The sequence below is a fragment of the Dromiciops gliroides genome, chromosome 2, assembly GCF_019393635.1.
Source record: "Dromiciops gliroides isolate mDroGli1 chromosome 2, mDroGli1.pri, whole genome shotgun sequence".
NCBI lineage: Eukaryota > Metazoa > Chordata > Mammalia > Microbiotheria > Microbiotheriidae > Dromiciops > Dromiciops gliroides.
In genome coordinates, this window is record NC_057862.1 from 618,590,997 (window position 1) to 618,600,942 (window position 9,946).

Below are 9,946 nucleotides of genomic sequence, written 5' to 3' on the forward strand. Positions count from 1 at the left end.
GGAGGTAGGAGCCACCAGTTCTGGGCAGCCCCAGGTGCCACCGTCTGTCAGAAGCCATTTGGGAGCCTCTCAAAGGGACCTTGGCAGTTGGGGAGTTTTCTGAGCCCCAGGAGCTGATGAGTTTCAGAGGCTCAAGGCTGGTTCAGTGTCAACTCTTCATCCGCACACTTGACAGGGCAGTTTTGGGAACAAGTGCAAAGAGACTTACTGAACAACTGTTTGAAGCAGATCTGGTCCTGTCTGCCTGCGTAGGCCATGCTGGTTTTGCAGCAAAATCTGATTTTCCCCTCAGATCATTGTTTCAACTTGCAGACCTGCCACCATTCTAACAAACCTGAGCATTCTCATCCCTCCCATCAGACAGATGGATGATTTGGCCATAGCTCTCTATCTGCTATCTAGGCAGATCAAGATTCATCAGCTAATGGTTCTGTTTCTCTCTCATTCTGGAACACTGTTTGCCAACTTTGACCAAGGTCCCCTTCCAGCAAAGGCATAGCTAGGAACTGGACAGACTGAGTCAATGTACCCTTTGTGTAGAGGGGTGGTCAGGTGTTGTTGGGGATACAGAGACTTCGGGACAGTTACTGTGAGGCCACTTTCTAGGAAGTTTTAGGGGGCAAGGAGACTTAAGTGGGAGCAGATGAATTGCACCCCGACTGCCAGATATCTGATAACTTCTGATTTTGACTAATTGGTCTTACGAAACAGGTGCTAAATGCCATTGTTTCTACATTGACAAAAGATAGTAAATATTCCCTGCGAACCATAAATTAGGTTTTATAATTGTGGCACCCTGAGGCAAAGCCCCAATCCTATGTCCTAGTTATAACTATGTCACACAGGAAGTTTAAGAAGAACTGTATGATTCTTACACTTCAAGGGGTGGCCGCTGCCAATCCCAGCCTGATGTACACATTGGTAAGAGAAAAAGCAGAAGTCTCTAGAATCCCAATATTGCTATATCCTGCCTTTACTTTATCCCCTTTATAATCCAGAAATGGCAAAAATGATTACTAATCAACTTGGAGAAAGCAAAAGAGGGAGAATCTGTAATACCCCAGTAAGCCCTCCCAATACCACTGCTTCCTTATGTATGCAACTTCAGGGGTCACGTAGCCCAGGATCACACATCCAGGAGAGACAATGTGTGATAGAGTATAGGGAGATACCAGAGAGGAAGATGTGTGTTCAAGTCCCACTTCTGAAATATACTGGCTATGTGAACCAGGACAAATTACTTAGATTCTCACTATCGTAGACATTTCTATAATGATTTGCATCAGTAGAAGTTCCTCATTGAGAGCTCTCTATAATAATAAAAACACAGGTCCAATTCCTAGCCCTAATCTGCACAGCTGTTACTTGTTGGAAGGAGACATGGAAAGCTGGTTTTCCTTACTCAAAGGTAGGCTCTGTAGGTACTATGGCAAATTAAAATAATAGCAATAATAGCAACAATAATACCAACAACAACAGCAATAAAAATGACAATAGCAGCATATCATAGTGGACAGAACTAAGGATACGACAGCCAGAGTGAGGACTGTTTCAGGACTGTTTGTCCTGAAACCTAGATGGCAGATGAGAAGGCTTGACAGGAATGCTGAAATGCCAGCACATAGGACTTCAGTCATGCCAAAGATTGGGCTAGACCAGGCCAGTACAATGCTACCACTCTAATGATTCTAAGAAATAAGTTGTCAGGGCAGCTAGATGGCACAGTGGATAGAGCACCGGCCCTGGAGTCAGGAGTACCTGAGTTCAAATCCGGCCTCAGACACTTAACACGTACTAGCTGTGTGACCCTGGGCAAGTCACTTAACCCCAATTGCCTCACTAAAAACAAAACAAAACAAAACAAAAAAGAAATAAGTTGTCTAAGGAGAGACAAACAGGCCCATTTGGGAAATGCAACAGGTCTCATTAGGAGTGGTACTGGTCTCATGAGAGGCTTTTGTAGTTCCACTCAGTCAAGAAAGGAGAAAAGGAAGAAAAGGAGGAAAGAAGGGAGAGAGGGATGGAGGAAGGAAGGAAGGAAGGAAGGAAGGAAGGAAGGAAGGAAGGAAGGAAGGAAGGAAGGAAGGAAGGAAGGAAGGAGGGAAGGAAGGAAAGAAGGAAGGAAGGAAGGAAAGAAGAAAGGAAGGAAGGAAGAATGAAAGAGACAGAGAAGGAAAGGAGGAAAGTAAATCAGTCTGGCTTTGAAGTCAAAGAATTAGTTGTATCAAAATATTACATTCATTATTTGATTTACATGGATAGCATCAAATTACATGGCTCTATTAAAAATATATTAAATAGTCTCTTCATTTCATGGAAACTTTATTCAATTATATCAAAATCATATTGGGATTTGATAAGTGACATTTTTAATGTGCACTAGGCATGAAGAGATATTGAAGACTTCGAGTTTGAATTTAGAGGTCAAACTGAACAGGGAGAGATAAAAGCAGTATTCACAACTTCTTTGGTCTTCTCCAGGTAAGTAAGACTCAGAATGAAGCTTTCAAGGAGGAATCTTGACTAGCCTTCTGATATCAAAGCTTAATAGGAAGAACATATTTAAAGTAATTAACCCCTATGTAATTCCAATCTTACACATTCTGGTATAGTAAATCAACAAGGGTAGATCTAATGGCTGATCAAAGGGAGGGAGCTAAGGAACAACAGTTTCAATGTTAATAATACAATATTTAACATTCCAAGGGAACTATGGAAAAATAACATTTCTTTATTAAAAATGAGGAAGAAGATGATCAAAATATTTTCTCAGTATAAGTACATGATGGGGGCAGCTAGGTGGTACAGTGGATAGAGCACCAGCCCTGGAGTCAGGAGGACCTGAGTTCAAATCTGGCCTCAGACACTTAACACTTACTAGCTGTGTGACCCTGGACAAGTCACTTAACCCCAATTGCCTCAATCAATCAATCAATAAATAAGTACATGATGCACATTTTTTTTTCCTCGCAGGAAAATTAGGGTTAAGTGACTTGCCGAGGGTCACACAGCTAGTAAGTGTCAAGTGTCTGAGGCCAGATTTGAACTCAGGTCCTCCTGAATCCAGGGCCGATGTTTTATTCACTGCGCCACCTAGCTGCCCCCATGATGCACATTTACAATGTTTAAAACATTAACAATTTACAGACATACTTTTGGAGCAGACTTCACTTCGCAAAGTAATTGTAAAGGCTAACAACAGGTACATACCACTGTCTTTGTAGAATATAGGTGAAGTGGTTTATCTCCAAATGGAAACTATGAAACAGCTAAAATTCAAGAGAAAAATCAAAAGGCACCCCTCCCCATGGGTGGTATACATGTGAATTCAAGTAACAATATGTGAACAAAGCAGTTTCAAAGACCAAAATGCTGATTTTTTTAAAGATAAAGGTTTGTGATAGCAATTTAGGATCAGGTAATTGGCGCCAGAAATTACAGAAATATCTTTCTGGGTTCTGGATGTCTTGATCAATGGAAATTATGTAATAAAATCATGGTAACTGTGAAACATTTGCACAGGTTTCAAAAAGTTAACATCTATTGCATATACAGAAAGACATGATGAGATATCTAGAATTAGATATTAGATGCTCTCTATGCTTTATAGAGAGGACAAATCTGCATACTACGAGCCCCAGATATCCTGAGAATGAACAAATCAATTATTCTAGAGCTGGAGCATTATGATAGACAAAGCTGTTGCCCATAACTGCCCAGACATAACACTGATTCATAAAATTTTAGGCTTGATGTTTTTAATAGATATCACCATACCAGATACAAAAAAAGAAATAAAAAAAAAACAACTCCAAACTAAATGGATTAAAAAGCTTACAAAACATAGAGACTTAATGAAAGAATATAAAACACTGGGGAAACATAACTTGGTAAAGATCATCCACATCACCTTTTTACTATTGGAGTTGTCCTGGATATATTTTTATTGAGTATTCAGAGAATGAACTTTCCATCCTAATACTCTTATTCAATTATAAAATCAGCATCATTGTCATTTTACCCACCTACACAATGAAGCACAGACTACCAAACATGGTACTCTTACCAAATGATGAGAAAATGATGATAATGATGAGGTGAGCACATGCATATGAAGCCCTAAGTTTTGCAAAGCACTTTCCCCACAATGACCCTGTGAAATACATAATGCGTTTGTAATCATTTTGCAGATTAAGAAGCTGAGATTGTAAGTGGTAAGGTGGTAAGTGTGCCCCAAAATAGCTAAGTGTCTGAAACAGGTTTCAAACCTGGATTTCCTGAATCCAGTGCTATATATGTGGACATAGATATATCCACAGTCTAAAAGGGAGTAAATGTGTCTGTAAAGTAGTAAAAGTTTCAGAGGATAAAATATATATACACAAACAACCCTAATATTACTATACTGATCTGCCTTTTCTGAAAATGGTTCTGTGAAACTGCTGGCATAAGATGACAGTTTTGAAAGAAAGTGATGGTGTCGTTTTTTTGGTAATTTACTTATAAAGCAATTTAGAGCTAATTTTAATGTGTAGCTCAGAATCTGTAGTTGGAGGGGAATGCCTCAGGTTTACCACCCCATCCTTGCTCTTACATTGGCAGAATCACATGATCATAGAATCACAGTTCTAGGGCTGGAAGTGACCTCAAAGTCTATCTAGTCTACCGTTCCCCATTTTACAGATGAAAAAACTGAGGAACTTGTGCAAGGTCAAACAGGGACTTAGCATAAGAGGCAAGATTTGAATACCAGTCCTTGGCACCAGAGCCTGTGCTCCTTTCCTTGTGTTACAGTATAGGAAGGCAGGTGCATAGCATCAGAAATGGAAATTTTCCAAAAGTCTACATCACGGCCATAAAGCAGGCCTTAGGAGGCAAATGAAAATGCTTTGCTATGAAATCTGGGTGTAGTTGTTAGGGCTCCCCATTGGCCAACTCAAGGTCTTCATACTTCATTCAGCATTTTCATGATAGCACAATTTTAAAAGTGGAAAGCTTTAGAGATCATTTTGCAGAGGCAGGAACAGAGAATTGACTGGCAGAAATTCATTTAGCTAGCAAGTGTCAGAGTTGGTATTCAAACCTAGGCTGTTTTGTTGTCATGCATTCAATCAACAAGCATGTCTCAAGCATGTACTATATGCCAAGCTCTGTGCTAAGTGCTGGGGATATCAAGAAGCCCCAACCCCCAAGGAGCCCAGGTTCTTTTGGGAAAGATAAACATGAAAATATGAACAGAAAAGGTATATGGAATATAGGTGGAAGGCAGTCCCAGGAGGAAATCATGAATAGCTGAAGAGGCTTCTTGTAGCAAATGGGTTTTCAGCTGAGTTTTGAAGACAGAAATCCTAAAAGGAGGAACTGAATAGGGTCATTCCAGACATGGAAGACAATGAATGCAAAAGTGTGGATGTGAGTGAAAAGGATTAGAGAGATCCTGGAAGGGAGTCAGTGATTCTAAATCCAGGGTTCTTTCCATTCTACTTCAGCATAAATTGTTTGTTTGTTTTTTCAACTATCTATATACCCTGACATTATGACTCGGGTTATCACTTAATTGCATGGGGAATGACACAGTGTTAAGATGGAGTTGTAAGAAAATGCAGTAAATGACAAAGGTTACTAAAATCCAGATTAGGAAAACCCCTTGGGAGATATCACCAACCTCCGATGTCAAAATCAGGAATTCATGAAGATAGGGGAGATTGCCTAGGTGGCAGTGGTAAGGAAAGTTTTTGAGTAGATGATTAATGTAATCACATTTATTGGCAAGGAAAGACTTGGTCTCAAGTGTCAAAAGTCAGCTTATAGTTTCAGTAATAAACCCATGTGTCATGGGGTGGTTTTTAAGACCTGTCTTAACAAGGGAAGGAATGATGCCTCTTCAAAGGACATCTGGGGCTGAATAGTCAGGTTCAGTCAATCAAATAAGCAACAAGTATCTATTAAGGGTTTGACTAGGTGACTAGAATTGTGTTGTCCTATGAGGGAAACAACATAAAAAGACAAGTTATAACCAGCTGTCCCTGATAGCTTACAGAGTCACTCTGCTTTCATCCAGTCATAGCTGGCCCTTGGCACTTTGGAGGAATAAAGACAGGACAGTAGGCTTGGCAACCTTTAACTAAAGGGAGGCAACCAGGGATGTGCATAGACTCCAGTTTGGGAAATTTAACCCAAGACGGAAATTTAAAGAACCAATGAAGACACTTGTCTTTCCTTGAAGAAGAAAGCTGGGACAAAGATCAGTGATGGAGAATGGACAGAGCTTTGGCTGGAAAATGGGAAGAGCAGGAGGAAGAGAATCTTCCTTCTAGGGAAATACCTCAAATGTCTGACAGTTTTTTAGGGATAAGGAAAAGAAGAGGAAAGTTACATTTGGAAGAAACTGAGCCCTGGCTTTGGCTGGCGGTAAGGAAGGAAGTCCAGCCCAGTTCTGGTCCCATCCCAGACCCTAAACCAATTACCTAGTCCCATTGATACCAACAGAATTGGGGGGCAGCTAGGTGGCACAGTGGATAAAGCACTGGCCCTGGAGTCAGGAGGACCTGAGTTCAAATCCGGCCTCTAACACTTGACAATTACTATCTGTGTGACCCTGGGCAAGTCACTTAACCCTCATTGCCCCACAAGGAAGAAAGAAAGAAAGAAAGAAAGAAAGAAAGAAAGAAAGAAAGAAAGAAAGAAAGAAAGAAAGAAAGAAAGAAAGAAAGAAAGAAAGAAAGAAAGAAAGAAAGAAAGAAGGAAAGAAAGAAAGGAAGGAAGGAAGGAAGGAAGGAAGAAAGAAAGAAAGAAAGAAAGAAAGAAAGAAAGAAAGAAAGAAAGAAAGAAAGAAAGAAAGAAAGAAAGAAAGAAAGAAAGAAAGAAAGAAAGAAAGAAAGAGATACCAATATACTTGGATCTTCAGAAACCTCAGATTATGTCTTAGTCCCTGGGCTTCACAACAATGGGGGGAATAACAGGAGTTTAGGAAGTAGCTCTCCCCACAACTGGCCTTGGGAGAGAGGGGTATGTATCACAACAAAGTAGAAGGGAGGGAATCCCTGAGTCCTTCTTCCTTTGATACTGAGACCTTTCTAATTCCCCAAAAGCTTTGTCTTCCATGGATTTTTTACCATTCTAAAGGATTCAGGCAGAAAGACCAGCTTGAAAGTTTGATTGGCTAATCGTTGAGGCAAGAAGGAAAGATTTCAGGACCTGGAATCACAAAGGGAAAAAAAATAAATGGACATTCAACAAACAAGAAGCATCTGGAATATCCCTGAAAGAACAAAAGATATTAACTGATTATTAGACTTGCAAATGTATCAAACAGCAGACAATTCAGGGCCCTCTGTCCCAAAAGGAAAAAGATGGACATTCAATTAAAGAGAGACATTTTGGGTTATTGGTGAAAGGAAGGGGGGGAAAAGAAAGATGGGAAGAAAGATACAGGAAAGAAGGAAGGAAGGAATCCCATATTTCAAAATATGCATAAAATATCTGGGAGTTTATCTAGCAAAGCACACTCAAGACCTATATGAAAACACATTGATCAATTACAAAGCTCTTCTTAAAATTTCAATAGTGAGGAATATTTAGTGAGCATGCCTGGGCCATATTAATGGAAAAAATGATAATACTATTAAAATTAAATTATATTTTAGTATTTTACCAAACTACCAAGCAGATACTTTAAAGAATTAGATAAAATAATAGCAAAACTTATTTAGATGAACAGAAGATACAAAATGTCAGTGGGAAAGGGAAATAGCAATTCCAGTAATGAGTAATCTTCAAACTATTTGGTATCAGCTTTTTTTTTTCCAGGGCAATGAGGGTTAAGTGACTTGCCCAGGGTCACACAGCTAATAAGTGAGGGCAGGTGCTTTATCCACTGTACCACATAGCTGCACCTGGTATTGACTTTTTTTAAAAAAGAAGTAGATCCATGAAACAGGTCAGACAAGAGAAAAAAATCAGAAATAATTGAATTTAACAACCCAGTGCATGATTAAACCAAAAATATAAATTACCTAGAAGAAAATCATATCTGACAAGAATTTCTGGGCAAGTTGGAAAGCACACTGATTTAGACCAATATCTTATACAATATATCTAAATAAACTCAAATTGATCTATGAACTGAATAATAATAATAATAGTGGTGTTTATATAGCACTTTAAGTTTTGTAAAGCACTTTATGTATGTTAACTCATTTGAAAATTAAAGGTCATTTCACTAAAAAAATAGAAGACAAACAGATCAGGTACAATTAATTTATATGGAGAAATAGAAGTGATCACAAACTATAAAAAAGATATTGCACAAATAAAATTAATGTAATTAGAGTAAAGTAAGCTAAGTGGTAGGGGGGAATCTTTGTGTTAAATATCTCTAATATCCCCAAAACTATTTTCCAACAGATAAAATGTACAAAGGATATGAACAAATACTTCACAAAGAAAGAATTGCAAACTATTAACTAACATATAAAAGTGTATACCAAATTAATAATCATAATAGCTTGCATTTATATAACATTTTAAGATTTGTAAAACACTTCAAAATTTTATCATCACAACATCTGTAAGTAGTTGTTATTATTATCTCCATTTTTTACAGATGAAGAAACTGAGATAAATAGTCATTAATAAGTGGCTAGCCCATGATCACGGAGGTAATAAGTACTTGAAAATGGATTTGAATTCAGGTCTTCCAAACTCTAGGTTCAGGCCTCTGTTGACTGCTCTACCTGGCTGCATTGTAAGAGAAATGAAAGTTAAAACAAAACTGAGTTCCATCTCACATCTAGCAAATTAGTGGAGTTGAAAAAAAAAAATAGGACTAGACAGTATTGGGGATGTTGTGGAAAGACAAGTGCAATAATGTAGGATGAATTTGTGAATCCATCCACCCATTTTAGAAACCAATTGAATTTATCTAAAGTGACTTAAGGGGCAGCTAGGTGGCGCAGTGGATAGAGCACCAACCCTGGAGTCAGGAGTTCCTGAGTTCAAATCCGGCCTCAGACACTTAACACTTACCAGCTGTGTGACCCTGGGCAAGTCACTTGACCCCAATTGCTTCACTAAAAAAAAAAAAAAGTGACTTAAATATCCATTCCTTTCGATTCAGAAGTTTCACCCTAGTCATATGCAACACCCCCACCAGAAAAAAAAAAGAAAAAATAATGACAAAATATAAGGTCTCATATAGTCCAAAATACAGCAACACTGCAGTAGCAAGAAACTAGAGACATAAATGCCTATTAATTGGAGCAGCCAAACAAGTTGGGGCACATGAATGTAATAGAATATTACTTTTTTATAGGAAATAATAGATATGAGGAATACAAAGAAACATGGGAAAATTTATATGCACTGATGGAAGGTGTAGTGTACAAAACCAGGAAAACAATATGTACAATAACTACAACAATGTAAATGGCATTTACATTGACATGAGTGTCAAGAAAATGGACAAGAATTACAAGGAGAAAATCATCAAAAGTGAATGTTGCAAAAAAAAAAATAAAGAAAAGAAAAGAAAGAGAAAAAAATTGGGCAGCTTGGTGATACAATGGGTAAAGCACCTCAGTTCAAATCCAGCCTCAGAGAGTTGACACTGATTAGCTCTGTTACCATGGGCAGGTCACTTAACCCTCATTGCCCCACAAAAAAAAAAGAATGCTGCAACAAGATAATGACCAAAGAAAATGTATGTGGAAGCAAGTCACTTCTTCTTTGCAAATTTGAGGGACTATGGGTGTGGAATACTGCATATAACATCAAATTTTTTTCAATGTGGTTGACATTGCTAGACTTCTACCCCACCGCTGTTCCTCATATTTCTATTTTGTTAGTGGAGCTGTTTCAGTGGAAAATGAAGGAGAGAAATAAATTGGGAAATGTAGATATAGTAAAAACAAAATATATAATTTATTTTAAAATATTTAGAGACTTG